The following is an 18330-nucleotide window of genomic DNA, read 5'->3' on the forward strand; positions in this document are numbered from 1 at the left end:
AGGTAAAACCATTATTCCACATGCTGCAAAAGTGTATGTGAAAGCTGCATATGTGTGTGGCACAGATATATACATGTTGTCTCAGTATTAAACTGAACTTGCCCTCCCTCAAACAGACGCACACATGCACAGAGACCAGCTCTCCCACTCAAACACACACACACACACACAAACAGGCATGCAACCACAAGGACATACAAACCCAGTATTTAGTTCCCGCGTCACTGCAGAAGCCATCTGTTAGTATGCAGGCACACATACAAATTTGGCTGTGTGTATGCATCCACTGATCAGAATACACGCACGCAAACACAAACCAGGATGCATACGCTCACATTCATTTCTTCATTCATCCAAGAAATATCTCACCCCGTTGACCTTTTCGCATTGCTAGTCTGATGGATTTAGCATGAAGCATGGATTGTTGGATCAATCTGTGAGGGGAAGAGTTTCCTTTGCATTTCTTGTGCTGTTTTTATCCTCTTCTTCTCTTGTCTTTCTCTCCATCCCTACCCACGTGAATCTGCCTGTCTGAGTCTGCCAAAGACTGATGTCATTGTCCACCAGTGGGTTTCCAGCGTGTGGGATGACATGAACGTTGAAATGTAATCCCGCGGTTTAATCCCGACCACTCCCGATCCGCTGCCTGCACACACACACCGCACATGCACACACACACACACACACACACACACACACACACACACACACACACACATCGGACAGCCCGAGAAACTCTTCAGAGGGGCAGACAGTTTTATTGAACCATTAAAAGATGCGGGGTTTTGAGGCAGAGCGGACATACAAGAGCCTTTTAAAAAGATCTCTTATTATTCAGAAATGCCTACCTGCTGGGCAGAGAGTGAGATAGAGGGAAACAGAGGGAGACAGAGAGATTAAAGATTATTTATTTCTCATGGGTGGGAGACAGTGAGTGAGTGGAAGGGAGGGCGGCAGTCAGAAGCAAGCAAACTAATTCTCGCCGAAGAACAGACAGTCGTGCCAGAGCGGGAGCTGCGGTTAGTTCACTTCCCTGACGCTGTTGGTACATCACCACGAATCGTTATCAGTGTCATCTGTTCAGTTTTAGCCTATTTAGAACCAAGTAGGACCAGACTTTCTCTTGTGGATAGGGGGCTGCAAACGCACGCACCTCGCACTTCTCCAGAACCTCGACAACTCAAGGTAAGACAAACTTTTACCGGGATTTATTCAATCTGTGCCACCACCACTTTGTTAATTATGTTGGCGGTGAAAAGGAGTCGACACTAAGATCTGGGCGACGTTTCCAGGTGTGCTGTTTCTGTTCGTGATGATGCGCAGCCAGCGTGCGTAAAACAGCTGCAGTGAATATCTTCAAGGGGCAACATTAGAACACTTAAAGATGATGTTAGTATTTTTTTCTTGAGCCAAAGTGAAGCTGAAACCAACACAGTCCATTACAGCATAACAGACTGCTTTTTACTTGGTCGGCGAATGACTGCCCATGTTTGGATCAATAGTAACGAAGTCACTCTACATACTTTTTTCTGCTTCATGCAGCTTCAACAGGAGCCTAGTTGTCTTAATACCTTTTTTTTTTTTTTTTAAATATATTACAACCAGACTAAAGGGATATACGATTCACTTTTAAATGAAGGCTTTAACTTGAAATCTCATTTACTCCTTTAAAGCTCTTAACAGAGAAAATGTAATTGTAGCATCCATTATGTTCCATTAACAAGATGTGAGTGGAATAGTTTTCAGGAAATTAAAAAAAAAAGAGAGAAAACGCTAGAAAATTGGAAGAAGCATTGCAAGACTTTAACATGTTCCCCACTTTCTAGCTTCACTGTGATTGAAGATGTTTCCTGTTTAAACTATACCCGTCATCCACTTTAATTATACATTAAACTGTTGAGAAAGCACCAGCCACTGTAGGCTACTTTTCTCACGCAAGATTAGCACACTGACTGCAAGCTTAAACTGAAAAAAGGCCAGTGTTATTAAGTTTAAAGTGGGCGATTTGAAGTAACTACAGAAGTCTCAAATATTGGAAACCCAGCCTGCAGAAATCTTTCAGAATGACCGTCTGGCCAACTTCTCTATTTACAGGACCGATTTAATGGATGAGCTGCGGAAAAGTGGCAGCAGATGCAAATAAACAATTAAACATGTAAAAACTGATAAAATATCCTATTCAAGCCACAATGGAAAGTGCATCATATTTAATATTTGCAATCCACCCCCTTCTGGCCTCATTAACTTGCTTTATATGACAGAAAAAGGGAAAACATCAGAGTAAATCTATAGTAAGCTACTACACAACTGCGCCCCCGAGAGAGAGGTTGCTGAGCTAAGAAAGCAAACAAAGTGGAGGAGAGAAAATGTGCTTTTTCTCGCATTTGACTTGAGATAGCTGAAATGTGCTTCCTTGCTCAGTCACTTGAGCCTGTAGATTTGACTGGCTTTGATTTCATGTAACAAGTGCGAAGAAGCTCCTATCAGACAACATTTCAGGTGCCACATCTCACACAGGTCACACCTTCCTGCTGAGCTGTCAGCTTAACAATATGCACTGTCGCTGTCGGATCACTGTACAGCTGCTTCTTCTGTCTATCTATCTGTCTATCTAGCTAGTCTTCCTCTCCTGTTCTTCTGTGTCTAACCTTGTGTTCTTCAATCCAGCCTGTAAGCCGCTGTATTTTATCTTTGAACTCATCTCTCTGGGCCTCATTTAGAGTTCGTGGAAAGGCCGCAGCCTAAAGGAAAAAAGGCTTTCAAATAATCTTAAGTTTTTTCATTGCGTATTATACAGCTTGTGGCAATAAGTCAGCCATCCTCCAGTTTCACTGTCCAAGCATGACAACTGACAAGTCAACACACCAAGCACAAAATTATATGTAATGTGTAATCAGGTGTTCTGTCATCACTATCCTGATGTTTTGTGAAAATGGAAGATACAGCTTGGGGTATACCCTACCCCTCTGAATGGCTGAATTTTAAAAGTCTGATTAATTTTGACAAACCTAAGCTGACTGTACTATTAATTGACAAGATTTGCGTAAACTGGAGAACGAGGGAGCACATCACTGGTTTTATTTGGAACTGCTGCTAAAAGACTATCTGCAGATTTTGCATTTCATCAATAACATACTTACAAGAATACCACCCTTGTGTCGATATTGATTATGATATCATGAAATAATGTGCCATGGTAGCTGATAGAAGTGAATGTTGTAAACACTCTGATTCCCGTATAGCCGGATGGGAATGTTTACCACTGTGATTCTACTGCTGAGTCTCAGGCTTGCGGCAATCTGCAACTAGCACAGAGATTTCCATCAGATGGTTGTCAGAGATTAAGAGGTGTATCAATCTTCAACGTGACTTCTTGAACCCTCCGTGTAATGTGGCACAGTGCTCAATGTCACTATATTTGGCGGGTATTAATGATCCTTATGTGCCACAGAGGCTTCATGAAGTAAAACGTATTCTCAAGAATTTGTCAGTATTTGTGGCAAGCTGTGGTCTTCCCGGAAAAAAAAAAAAGGGGGGGAATGATGAAAGGAACGAAGAGATGGGCTGCACATTGCTACTGTTAGACAGTGGAGCCAACAGTAAATTAAAGCTTGCATTATTTTCACACACATGGTGCAGTTACATAAGAATAAGCTTGAGGACAAGCTGCACACACGGCATATGTTTGTGATTTTCTATATTTTTTTTCCATAACTGAGTTTGATGCCAGAGGTTTCTCATCTGCTGCCTTCCTGCACTCCAACATCCCCATCTCAGCTGCTCCCTGAATCTTTCACCTGAGCCCTGTGACCAATGATAAACTCTATCTATCTATCTATCTATCTATCTATCTATCTATCTATCTATCTATCTATCTATCTATCTATCTATCTGTGGGATACAGTCCATCACACGGCCACACAGATGCACGCTCACACTCACTCCTACAGAATATGAAGGTTTCACTGAGAATCAGTATTGATCAGAAAGTCATTTGTAAGTGGAAACAGTGGGACAATGTGGACAATTTTACTCACTCTTTCCCATTTGCATCAAAACACTTGTGATGAGCTTGAATGAATGAAAAATTCACATCTATAGTTACCAACAAATGAATTGTTCAGAGGTTTTAGACAAAAAAAAAAAAAAGGTATCAGAGTTTCGGTTGCCTCGGATATATGTTCACTGTGCACACAGTCAGAAACCTGTGGTTACTTCTCCTTTTTAAACTGAGGTGATGACATCTGTCAGTAGATGTTTATTATTTTAGAACAGAGTGATAGAAAATGACTTAATTACATTTTTCATTTTTTTAGATAGAACATTAGCTTAAAAAACATTGCCATCTGCTGTCTTTGATTAGTCCAGCTATGTAGTACTACTATTATCGTCAAAAAGGATCCAAAGATGAAAAATAAACGCAAAAAAATAAGCAACAGGTCATTAATACTCACATACAGAAGCTTATCTATTTTTTTTTAAAACAATAGACAAGCTTAATCTGTTGCTGCAAAAAAGGAGTAGGTTATACAATAAATTGTTTTGTGATAGAATATTTTGTTGCTCTATGTTTGTTCATCAAATTTACATGGGGAAAGTAGATTTATGCACAACTGCATAAACCTGCAGCCAGAAATCATGAGACGGCAACCTATTTCTTGGGTATTGTTTACAGCAGCATCTCTGGGACATGGTGGGAACACCAAACCTTGATAATATGTGTGACTCCTGTGCAGTGTTATAACCCTAATTATGTGTTGTTGGTTTTTTTTTTACATCTTAACATAATCATGTATATAATTCGAAACCCAAACATTGTAGATGTAATTACTAACCCCAAGCATTCATAATTGTGCAATTTTTGAGCTTATTGTACAACTGAAACATTTTATACTGTAGAGCAACCTACTTATTACACATGCTGAGAGATCAGGTTGGCTTTACGGTGTGGTGCTACAAAACTAGCAGCAAAAATAGCTTGAGGTGACTGCAGGTTTCCTCCATTCATATTTCGGGTAAACACGCTCAAATATCAGTGGTTGTTTTTTGTTTTGTTTTTTTTCTTTGCTGCAGGGTTAAACTGAAATAAAATCCCATAAAATTCCAAACCCTCGTTTCAAAACACAGAGACCATCACACAGTATTACAGCAAGAGGAGAATTTAAACTCATTAAGTCTTCATAAAATCTTCATCCCAAGGCAATATATCTTTTCACAAACAATTGCTCACTCGTTTGATATCATTAGAATAGATATTACATCAATTTACTGGAATTTAAAGTGAGTTGTTCTCAACAGTGTTGTAGAAAAAAGTCCTTTTCACCCAGCGTTTTAAGGCACGCTCTTGTCATTTTTGAACTGGTCAATGAAGTCCCCCAGAGAGGTTCATAAAATAACAACGTGTAAACCCTTTTCAATTTTTTTTGCTACGTGTTCTAATATTACTTAATTTGACATTTTTCAAGTCTATTCATTTCGCCCTACGCAATTTCTACTTTTTCTACTTCACATTCACGAGACAAAAAAAAAATTGCCCGCTGTTTGATGACCCTCACCCCGTGGAGTTTGACTCCTGCTCCAAAATTTTAGAAACTACAACAATAGAAAATACAAGTCAATGACCTCACCAAGGATGGGATTTTACAGGCAGCTTAATCATTCTAATGAAGATTGGTTTTAATGCACTTTTGCGCTCTTTGTTGTACGACGCTTAATTAACCAGTATTCAAGACCTGGTAAATACATCTGTAGGGGAAAAAAAAAAAAAGAATCGTAATGAGTTATCTGATCCCCAAGGCTTTGCAGTGTAAAGAGAAAGAGGGAAGAAAGGGAGAGGATGGAAAGAAAAGACAGATCAGAAGGAGGGAAGAAATGAGACAGATAAAAGGCCTTCATTAACGTTGCATTCATTACCACTCCCTGTGTGCTGCCCTGTCTGTCTCTCTGTCCTCATCTATAATTTCTACTCTTCATCTATTTAATACTTTTCTAAATGTTTAATCTGTTAGCTTCTCTTGTTGATACCTTTTCCTTTCCTCTCACATTATCTCTCTCTTCCCCGTGCCGATGCTTTGTCATACTTTCTATACTTCTCCTTATTTGTCTCTGTTACACTGCTATGTGCACCTGGCCTATTAGAACAGAGAAGGGAGACAGTGAAACTAGACTGTTGAAGATTTTCTTCCACCAAATAGCCCTCTAGAGGCCAAGCAACACAGTCTAACAAACACAACCTGGCCCAATTTCACAGGTAAGTCCACTCACCTGTTAATTGGTGTTCTTCTTCATGCTGGTGCAGAGTGAACATAACCTAATCTTGGAGCTTTGTGCTGCTCTTGCTCAATGTTTCATTGAGTTCAGCAAGAAAAGTGTCAAAAGTGGGCTAGAATCTGGGCCAGCATTCAGAAGCTGGGGCACAGATCAGAAAATGACATAAAGGGTGCAAATGAAAAAGAAAAAAACACTGTACACACAACTGAGTATAAGCCTCGTTACTGATGCAAGATGTGGAGATCAGGAATAAAAACAGAAACATAAAAAATAATTAGAAGTATTAATTATTTCTTAAGAAGCTCTCACTCACTGCTTGCCTGTTACATTTGTCATCTGTATTCATAATTTGTTTTTCCTTCACCAGCCCGAGATACATTGCTCCTTATATAACACCCCAAGCTGTTGTAAAGATGGATCCAACAAGTTACTGCTTCATCAGTCCTTCAACTCTGGCTCCCCATCCGACCATAATGATGGCTGCCAATAGTACTTCCTCCTTATCTTCTGGTAGACGTTGCCCTGAATAGCAATAGCTAGAGCAAGCTAAAGACAGCTGCAGCAAAGTACTTCTTAACTGAAAATAATCATGATTGTGACTTGGAGCCAGAGGGAATGGTTTGTGTAGAGAGAGACAGATACAAGCAATTAAACACACTGGGAAAATAAAGAACATTTAAAATGCGATTTCCGTTTGGCCAGTTCCAAAATGTCAAGTGTCTTCTCTCCTCAGGGTGGCCGAAGACACAGATGGATTCAAATGATAAATTTTGCGTTTTAATGTTGTTTTATAAAGCTTAGAGGGATTTAAGAAAAGTTTCTGGGATGTACAAATGTAGCACCTTGCTGCTTACTCCAGAAAAAACAACCACAGGGGTAGGGGATGGATGAGGGGTCCGAACTGATCTGGATTTATTGGCTCAGCTGGTCATAAAGGAGGCTTCATCCCTCCATTACATAATGCGAGCTAAGATCTCTGCTAGCTACAGGTGCATTATGACTACTCTGAAGATGCACATTCTCTTAGTCTGTCTCTCTCAACTTACCCCTCCTCCTTTCATCTCTGTATGTTTTGCTCTCTCGGGATGGATGAGTTTAATACTGAGATGGTTAGAAACCGGCTGATTTCTTCACTGAAGTACATTCTTTTTCATTTGTAGAACAAAAACAAGCCTTCTCCTCATCCTCCTCGGTTTTAACCACATCTCTTTCATGTCTTTACATTTGGGTTTTTGCAGTTTTTTTCTTTCTGCCAAGTCTTTCTCATGCCCTGTCATCCAGCTCCATAAAAAAAAAAGGTGTCCTTATGATTACTTGACTGCAATCATCCATACCAGAAGATAGCAATAGGTACAGGCAGTGTTAAAATCTTGCATTCATTCTTTTACATATTTTCTCACTTTAAGCCACATGTTTTCACACATTGTAATAGCCCAGCCCTGGCACTCTGAATAAGAGCTAGAAATGTTTCCAAGACAGAAAAAAAAACAGTCTTCTCTGCAAATCTCACCAAAATAGACCTACTATTGGATGGAGCATGGGATACTGTTTTGTCTTTGTCAGTGATTCATTAGGCACAAACTCATCAATGAAAGATGGAAATAAGATAACAGTTAGGAAAACAGAATGGCTTGGCTTAAAAAAAAGACCCTCTTACAGCTTCATAAGCACGTGCGAGCAGAAAATAAACTTTCAACTAAAGTGTGTTAGACGTTCTGCTGGGTGTTGCAAAAAGCATAGACAGTCTGTGCTAATTGTATGTCTTCGTTTACCTGGCTGGCCTAACATAAATACATAAAATGAGCATGACTTTTTAAAACCACATTACATTGAGAAAAAAGTACCTTGGATCCCTAATAAAACTAAAGTTTTCAATCTGTGTTATTTGCCAAGATGCTATACCGTCTCCCCTTAAGTGGATTTTTGGGGGTATTTATACCACCTCGGCTGGGTGAACAAGTTTGCATCCACCATGACAAAGATCATTTTACAAATGAATGAGAATGGCCCCACATTGTAGCAAGGGTGCCAGTGTAGCAATCTCAGGAAAAGAAAAGAAGAAGAAACAAATTCACACTCATCCATTGAAGCTTGTATCAACTTTTGCAGCAGTGCCATGCAGTATCACCTACCATTCCTACATGACAAAAAGTTCAACGATGACAGATCACTCAAGGATGAGTTCAAGGATTTTTTTTCTAGGATAACTACAAATTCAGTAAAAGTGGCATCAGTGCATCAGTGATAACACCCAGTCTGAACTTTACAACTGACTCAACTAAGATGCAATGACCGTAGAGGTGACCTATCCAGCTTTACCAGAACTTCTAAAATAGGAACATTTGTCCAATTCATATTTATTTGTGAGATGGTAACACTTTAGTAGGCAGTCGGTTTGTACTGGGGATTGTGGCGTCACACGAGGGGAACCACAACCAATGAGTATTAAACTACGTCCATGACAGTGTGTAGTTTTCTAACCCGACCCATGTATTTTTGAACATCTAAACCTAACCATGTACATTAATTCTTACCCTGACTATGTTCTTGTAATTCCTAACTCTAAAAATGAGCAAGTTGAAGGGGAATAGACAAGTAAATAATCGCAGAAGAGCATTAGATTTAAAAGGTGAAGTTCTGCGGAAAAGATGGCGAAGGATGGGATTTAAGCAATCTCTTATTGAAGGATCACGGTTTAATACCACAGACCAACTCGTCTTTTCCCCAGAACCATCATTTTTTGTCCCAGTCAAAAGTGGCAACGTGAGGGTCAGTGTCATCACGTCACAACAGGAGTGCAGACGTCATCAGTAGTGTGATGGGAGCTGGATCATAGGGTGCTGAGGACGGAAAAATTGCCACTGTGCAAATTTTTAGCCTTTATTGTGATATTGACGTATATTTCCATGAAACAATGTCATGACAGGTAGCATGAGAGGTAATGTTTTTATTTTCTATAGTTTGTACCATGGCCTAATCTGTAAACGAACAAGTAATGTTGTTATGGTAATAGCTGCAGATCTTGGCTCTTGGGTGTAGCCTTCTCCGTAGTTTTGGCAGACATATGAACGGTAGATTTATTGCAAAATTGAACAATCATCTTATGGATGAAATACATTTTTACTGCCGCTCTCACTTTTTGAAGTAATAATTTCTTATATACTGTATCTCTTTCCTGACTTTCATTGAGAAGATAAGCACAACAGCATCTGCATGATATTGTGTAGGTCACCCTTGTGCAGCCAATTAGGTTGTCATGTCAGACAGAAAATTGTTTAATTCCTGAAAGCTGTAAGGTTGAGGCCTCCGTGGATTAGACTAGATTCTCTGGCAATTATCACAAATGCTCAATTGGACTGAGAATGAGAGGGAATTTGGTGGCCAAGTCAACACCTTGAAATCTTTTTCATCTTTCTCAAACTATCCCTGAGTCTAACTTGCAGTGCAGCATGGTGTCACTATCCTGCTGTAAGGGGCCAGTGCCATCAGAAGATATTGTTGCCAATGTTTTGGTTGGTGGTACATGTTAAGTAGAACATTGGCTAAGACATCACAGCTTCTTTCTGTTTGCATTTTCCCCTCAATGCATTCTGACTCGTTTCCCAAAGTGAACGATGCACACGCACCAGGCCATCCACACGCTGACTGCGGACCTTTATTTATTAGCACATGTCCACATACTGTGACTGTCAGCTTTCTCTACCTTTGCAAATTCAAAAGGTCACATTTTTATTAATTTAGAAGTAGAAATGTGTGGGTGTAAAATGCAGAAGTGTCACCCTGGAGGTTGAGGTTGGAGTCCCACCTTGTAATTCTTTTAATCAATTTCATTACAATCAGAATTTGTTATGTACCATGTATAGTGTCAGCTTTGACTTTTCCTGTTTTATTCAATCAGTTGATTGTTTGAACTGTATATTATTTGTATTAATTTTGAGTGTCATACTCCTCAGTAAGAGTATCAGACTTGAATTTATTTTACGTTAGTTGTCTGTCCAGAAGCCTTTGTTTTCAAACGTTTCATTTCACTTTTATTTTTACTCCACATTGATTTTCACTTTCACCTGTTCTTTGGTGAGGTTTTGGCACTTGAATTGTCTAGTACGGTTTAAGCATAAATAACAGCAGGTTTATGTTAGTGATGTTAGAAATCTCCTTTTGTTTGCTCTTGGCATGACGACACCCACCCCCATCTGCACAAAAACACAAATGACACAGACTCGGGAAAAAAGAAAGAAAGAAAAACACCTCCTGAAATGTTTTGAAAGTCATGTTGGGTGTCACAATTTTACAGCCCTTTTTTTGTAACCAATTTTAAACTGCTGATAAATGTAGCCATTGTACATTTTTATTTGATACTAGGCTGCAGTGACTCTAACTTACAAAGAGACTTTGCTGATTTACTCAATCCAGAAAAGCAATTATTTAGAAATATGTAGCCAAGCAAATCTATAATACAGTTCCACAAATGTGGCCTTGAGGCCCTTCAGACAACCGTTCCTAACATAACTGAGGAGACTGGGGACTGATTTCTGATTTACTAAATAGATATCCGAGGATAGATTCCTACATAAGCACACCTCCAATAGGCTCCACAGGTATATTGAATGCTTTAAGGTGTGAGCACTATACCCACACAGTGTTTAAAAATAGAGAAGGTTCTGACAGTCCTACACCAAGCTTCACAGCTGAGACCTCTCTGCTGAAATGGTCTCCAGCCTTATGACTCTTATCCAAAACTTCAATCACTTCTCCCTTCTCCTCCCCCTCTCTGCTCCCCCTCCCTTTTCTGCCTCTCCTGTCTCTCTCTCTCTCTCTCTCTCTCTCTCCCTGGGGATGGGATTTTGCTTCTATAAGTCCTCTATCACACTCAATATTTCACAAAAGGCCTTTTTTATTCTCTGCTAGCATACATACACACTTCTGGTGTTCACATGGAAGTGTCTCACTCTGATTCTCTGGCAGTTTTCACATCTGTCGTCCTCCGTGCTTTGTCTTTGTCCCTCATTCTTCCTTTTTTTGTAATCATCTAAATCTTCTTTTCTCCTCTGAATGTTCCTCTTTGCCTCACACTAGAGCTCACTCAGTTTTTCTTCATCACTGCTGGGTCCTTCTCATTTGCTGTTGCCCTGAACCGAACCTCTTTGCACCCTCTTCTCTTGTTTTTAACACACATCTCCTACAGTCGCGTTGCTGCTTTTATAATGATTCCAGGGAAGCTTTCAAAACAAGTCTTAAAAGGATGTAATTCTCTGTAATCAATACATTTTCTATGGTATTTGTTCTAGGGTCTGGCCTCATCCATTTTTAACGCAGCCTGGATGGGCTAAACTCAATCCATGCATCCATCCATCCATCCATTATCTGTATACCGCTGAATCCGTCGGTCGGGTCGCGGGGGGGCTGGAGCCTATCCCAGCAGTCCTAAACTCAATCCAATCCAATCCAATTGTATTTATAAAGCACTTTACAACAACCTCAGTTGACCAAAGTGCTGTACAAAAAATAAAAACAAAGAAATTTAAAAGAATACTGCACTGACACTGCATGTGGTTGTAGAGCTACTTCTGTAACATCAGCTGAACATCAACGGTGATATGTTCACCTTGTTCCCTTGGCTTTAACAGTATGCCACCAAAGTAGCTCTTATAAAGGACTGGCTGCGCAGATTGCCATACAGGAAGAAAGAAACTGGTTTGTTCACCATTAAACATGCAACTTTATTGGCCAGTGCAACCTTTCATGCTGATGTCGGTACATTAATGATGTTAAATGAGTAATGCGTCATTGAAGATATGCACCGCAATTAATTATTTGGGTAGCGTGCATGATGACTCTATTTTACAACCACGTGCTCGTATGTGTTTGCCTCATTTATTCAGGCCCTCAAGTTTTAATAAGGTGCTTTTCATCTTAGAAAATTAGATTCTTCAGCTCATGATTATTGTTAGTCAAAGCTTGCTGATTGCCTGTTTGTTTTGCAGTGCCTCTGAGGCTCTAGTTTAGAAACAGAATACAATCATTTCTCAAAATTCCCCTAATTTAACTAGTGGCACATTGCACAGGAAACAGGTGTCATTTTAATCACAGCTACTTTCAGTTAAATTCAATTTAGTTCAGTTCAACTCGATTAAATTGTATTTGCACTATTTCAATTGTAATTCAGTTTCATTCAAAACAAAGATAATCTCGAAACACTTTAAAGATACCAGTCCAATTATAATCCAGTTCAATCCAAGTCAATGTAATCCATCTATATTCTAACACTTGCTTTCCTTTCTATTTAGTTTCCTTCCCGTCACTACTTTGTTTCCCTCTGATAATGACAGTCATACAAGTTCGACATTATTTAAACTACAGTGCAGATTGAGATATTTGAGGTAAACTCCCATTACAGGATGTGGTTAATATTTAAACGATGATACGAACCAGAACAGAGTGTGGAGACGCCTGCTGTTGCCTGGGGCTAAAAACACAGGAGTCTAAACTCACTGTGCACCTCCTGAATATATGAGACTTAATAAGGACGGGGAAACTCAATCAGCCACTTTTTTGTCTATTGCGAAGCGATCTGGGACACATAGATGAGCTTTATGTACATACAGAAGAACCATCTGTGTTCGACTGCATGTGAGTATGACGTATCCAGGCTGAGTCGTGCCCAGCAGTCATACCTCATGATCATCCAATCCTCTGCCTCCCTTCTTTTTTTAACCATAATTATCATCTTTAGTCGCTGCCTCTGACAACCATCCCTCTTCTATCTCATTCTGACTTGTGTGTAAGACTTAATGACTTTTTTGTCATTTTGTTTTCTGCTTCCCCTCCTTACACTCACTTAAACCCTTTTTGGAGAGGGGACACGCATAAGCGACTCCATTCAAACCCATAACAGTGACAGAGTAGGTGTTGTGTTAAAGTACTGGTATTTGCCTCCTACCTGCCAAGGTTTACCAGTCTGTTTTACTGAGAAATAACAGAAATGAACATGACTTTATAACTCTGCATTCTATCATGGCATCGTGATATAATAAGTGATAAGTCCCAAACTTTGCAGTAGTGAGATTTTACACTCAATTTGTTCAAAAATTGAGGGGTTTTATTTTTTCTATTTCTGGTGATGTTGGGTTGATCAGATGTTTTCCTAAACATAACAAAGTAAGTTTTATTTTCTTTACCTAAGCGTTTTTTCCAGTACATGGTACAGCACAGCTTTTAAGTGGCGCTTTGGTTCACTTGGCTGAGGTAGAACCAAAAAGAAAGAGAAAATTTTGATTGATTAATTAATCTATTCATTTATTTGATTAAGCAATTTGGTCGAATTCCCTGAAAAAATCAATTGTATGCCAAATTAACACATCTCTGCATCCGCAGGTCAGACCCGTGTCATGTTAAAAGTAAGATGTGAATGTCACTTGGTCAGTCACTCGTGATTGTACTTGAACTTTAAGGGAAAAGTGACCAGAGTGCTGAAGAAGACGTGACGCCGACACTTAAAATTGTTGTTCGATTAACTGAAAGGATTGCATGTCTTAAAGTTTTGAGATTTCCTGTAGTTTTAAGATTTTCTTTAGTAATCTGCATAATATAAATATCTCTTCAAAGCCCTCCTGATTGAATTCAAGTATGGTATTTGGTTGGTGCTGTTTTTGCTTGTAATCCCTCAGTCTTCATCGACTGTAGCGAGATATGACCATCGACGTCTTCATTTGTAAAAATTGGATCCCTATATTTATTGGTGTCCCTAGCAGAATCCAAGTGAGCACACGCACGTTTGTGTGTTTGAGTATGTGTAAAGGACAAACCTTTGATATGCAAATTGCAGATTGGAAATGGTAAAAGACAATCATCTCCCTCTTCCAGACCAAGCCATTGAAACGCGAAGATACTTGAAGATGATGAGCGACTACATTTTGCTGTAAGAATTGGTTTAACGTGAAACCATGAAAGTTACTAACCATTTTGACTGCTAAATGATTAGTAAGTTTAATGGTTTCACGTTAAACCAATTCTTAGTCTTAGGTTGGAACTAAAGCATGCCAAATTCACAACCTTCCAACAAGAACCTAGCAACTGTAATAAGGCTTTGTAATAAGGCATGAGAACAAATCATCTAGAAAACGGTTTTCCCCCTTTATTTTAGCATTCATAAAGAGAAAAAGACTAAAGGAATCTTGTTAAATGTTCAACACCTACTCAAACCTACAGTTATAAAATGGTTACTGTAACGAAAGGAAACTCAAATCCACATTCACAGGCACAGTCGTGTCAGGTAGTGGAGAGAAACTCAAAGCACCTTATGATCTGTTCATGCTGTTTCATAACACAGGAGGAAGTAGATAGAGTCAGTATGTGCTGCTTATGTCCTTTTTTCCCTCCTTAATCTTTCTTCTGTCGATTCATCTGTTATGACTCACGACATGATGTGTTCCACATTCCCTGAATTCTTTTTATTGACCAAAGTTTTTCTCAGTACGGTCAATAAGAGTCTCGGCACGCTGAGTGAACTTGTGCACTCGCACAATTAGGTACATTGACTTTGAGCTGTTACCAATATGTGCCATCTCAGTAGTGGGCATGTGACATACAGACTAAGCGAAAGGGAGAACTGAGGCTATTGTTAGTGAAGGAACAGTGGAAAAAGAAGGTAGATGCAGGAGTTTTTTCTTTTCTGCCTTTTTATTTAACTTCCTAGTTTGAGAGCTTCTCTTTGAGTTTCACTCTGTCTTACTTTTGCATTTATGTGCAAATGTGTGTGTATACATGTGCGTGCATACAAACTGAGGCGCTGAGATGTGGATTGGGCCTCTCAATTGAAGTCTGGGTTTTCTGAAGAGGCACTCTGTGCGATGAGTCTAAAGGCCATGCGTGGCCACAAAAGGAATGAATTAATGCAGGTGATGAATGGAGATCTGTGCACACACATTCACATGGGCATGGATATGCTAACGCACAAATAGACACTGGGAATTAGAGTTTAATTTATTCCTCTAAGAATAAAGATTAGTCCAGTGGTAATGTGCATTTATGTGTGTGTGAGTGTGTGTAGGTGGTACATTAGTGGGTCTGTATGGGTTGACCGAGAGCGCGAACAGAGGCGTGTGTGTATGAGCATTCTCCATAGAAGTGTCTCTCGAGCATCCAAAAGTGAATTAAGTGTAACCAAAGGTGCGCGCAAACACATACACAGAATTAAGTTGGCTGGTAAAAGTAGCAGCTCATTGCCTTGAGGGAAGCTGCATTTCAAGTCACTGATACATCGTGGAGAACAGAGTGTTTTTTCTTCTCCCCTCAACAACTGCACACAAACTCATGTTTAACACACAAGCACACAGGGAGGCGCGGACATCAGCATCCTGCTGAGTGTTACAGCCACTGAATGATCCCAAACTCCTGAGACATTAGCGAACTATCCTCCTCTGTTACACCTCTTACATCTGCAGAAAGCATTTGTTGTTGCATTCTGGGATGTGAGCGTGTGATGGAGCTGAGATTGGCTATTCCATCCGGTGATTTAATGTTTGACACGTGAGCCGTGCTTGACGTGGTTGTGTCTGCCTGACATGGCAATTTTTTTCTGCACCACAAACTTTTCTCATGAAGTCTACGTCTCCCATCATGCGCTCATATGTAAAGCCAAAGACCCAGCTGCTGTTTATTGCCGTTGATGTTTGACTTGATTGTGTGTTTAAAGTAAAGTTGTTATAAAGAGCTGTGAAGCAAGTTTGCTTGGTAAAATCAAAAGATACTGTTCAGAGAAAAATGAAGAAATATTACAATCATGAGGATGTAGGCAGTTTAAAGAAATGTCTGCAATGTTGCATAGCAACAGCTAACAAAACATTTAAGTGTGTGTCAAACTCTTATCATTACATCATAACTCCTTCTCAAAGCTGGCAAACAAAGAGGTCCCACACTTCTCTTGGTCACAACAGAGTGGTGCTCTGTTATGTTCAGAGCCAAATTTACAATTTGTGTATTCTTAGTGACATGTTCTCCACTGAATTGTACAAAACAAAAACTGCACTCATAATTGATTACCAATTGCCTGTCTATGAGTGATAATGGTTTCTGTTCTTAATTTGATAAAGAGGTGGAGTTAGCTCCACATTATTGCTTTAGTGTAAACATGCTATTGGGGTGTTATTATGAGGTGGACAAAATGATAGCCACCCATCAGCGTTGTCTAAAAACCCTCGCTCTAATACAAGATCAGTAGTCTAAAAGCAATAAAAAAAAGTCAAATTAGTGGTCACAGAAGCCCAAAAATCAAAAGAATCTATTTTAGTGTAATATAAACTAAGAAAAAAATGGTGTGATGCTGCTATAGACAGTGAAAGACATTTGGGATTGTGAAGTCATACGTTAGCACACTAAGGGTTACATAAGGTTGCAAACTAGGGAGTTTATGGACTGTTCATTAATATTTAAGATGCTGTTGTACATTGGCAATGCATGGCATGTGTTCGCAGTTCAGCAGTAATTGGTTTTGCTTATGTGTGCAATACAACAACCATATCATTTCAGCGAATACAACACACATCAAAGTGACAACCAAGGATTATGTACTTCTTATACAGCGGAACACAATGTTTAAGAGTGTGTATCCAGTTCCTATGTTAGAATCTAAGGATAGATTTTAGGTGAGTTCTTTAACATAAAGAACTCTAATGCTACAAAAGCTGAAAAAAAGACCTTAAGTCTCTGACACAGTCTCAAAATTTTTTTTATTACTGTAGCATGTGCTTCTAGGTAGCATGTTTGTTTGTTCTGAAAAAAAATCACATTTGGTCTAAAAAAATCTACAGAGTGCTACCACCATAGATAATCTTTTAAGATAAGGACTAACCCTTGGCAACAAAATCTATTATTGCTTCTGACCATATAAAAATGTATCTCTAAACTCTCACTCCAGCAGTTATTCCCTACAAAAAGTAACGAAGCAGGCCACAGCGTGTCTGTGTTTCCTTTAAATTGAATTTAACCTTTCGAACTTTTGCCACTTCAAATGGCATAAGAATGAATCTACAATTTTTTCCTCTTTCATCAAATGGGTACCTATGAATATGCTAATCTGGTCTCACACATCTCCACCAGATGACATTGCCCTAGCCTTTCTTTTTTGACTCTGTTACCCAATGCAATGGCCAATTCTAGCATTGGAGAATTTCAGCAGCAAATGTTTGAACCAGAGAGCAATTCTCAAGTAAAGGAAGTTCAATTTTATGAGGTAACATGTAAGGGGAGAAATATGAGAATGACAATGTATTTACTTTCTACATAACTTCAATATTTGAGAAAAATAGCAATATTCATCAGCTTGCCAGCTGGACAGCAATTTAAAATTAAAATTAAAATTAAAATTTTGGAAAAGTTTCCAAAATCTGTGCTATCACAGCAATCAACAGAACATGTCACGTCTACTGTCTTCATAAGAGCAAAACACACCAATTCCCCTTCTTCTTGCTTTTCCAGCTTGGTTGTGGTAACTCCTTGTGTTACCTTCTTAATTAATCAGTTCCTCTCAATGCATGTAAATTAGCTGTACAGCCCCGCCAAGCCAGTAAGGCAAGGCAAATTTATTTTTATAGCACAATTCAACAACAAGGTGATTCAAAGTGCTTTACAGAGACATTAAAACAGTAGAAATAAAAAGCATGATTTCAATTTTAAACAAAAAAGAAAGAAATAAGAACAATAGATAAAATCAGTAGTTAAAATATGATTAAGTTTTGAAACTCAAGCTTCGGATTTGGAGCTTTATCCAAATGCAGCTGAAAAGTAGTCAGAATTTGTTCCTCCAATGTTCTTGGAAGAACATAAAGGCTGACAAAATACCCGTTTCTTAGACTGTGGTGCTTTATAGATTCAAATTACCAAAGTTTTTTTATTTGCTTTTATTGAACAAGAAAGTGTCCCACATTAAGACAAGCTAGCAGTACAACATGCACATAGTACAGGGATTAAACGAAGAAGGATGCTTTATAAAGATTTTTCACAGTTAGACTTTTATGAGAGAGAAATGCTATAAACTTGTAAAAGCACCTCCATGTTTTATGC

General features: G+C 39.1%; 1 protein-coding gene across 1 annotated transcript in view; it reads left to right on the plus strand.

Annotated features, from left to right (window-relative positions):
* The first annotated feature begins 605 nt into the window (after positions 1 to 605).
* The window catches only part of camkvl (CaM kinase-like vesicle-associated, like), a 40598-nt gene continuing 22873 nt past the window's right edge, over positions 606 to 18330 (plus strand). The window contains exon 1 of the mRNA XM_075476846.1: positions 606 to 1185. The gene's annotated coding sequence lies outside the window, so the exon portion shown is untranslated. The remainder of the gene's footprint in view (positions 1186 to 18330) is intronic.

The sequence above is a fragment of the Odontesthes bonariensis genome, chromosome 10, assembly GCF_027942865.1.
Source record: "Odontesthes bonariensis isolate fOdoBon6 chromosome 10, fOdoBon6.hap1, whole genome shotgun sequence".
NCBI classification, from domain to species: Eukaryota; Metazoa; Chordata; class Actinopteri; order Atheriniformes; family Atherinopsidae; genus Odontesthes; species Odontesthes bonariensis.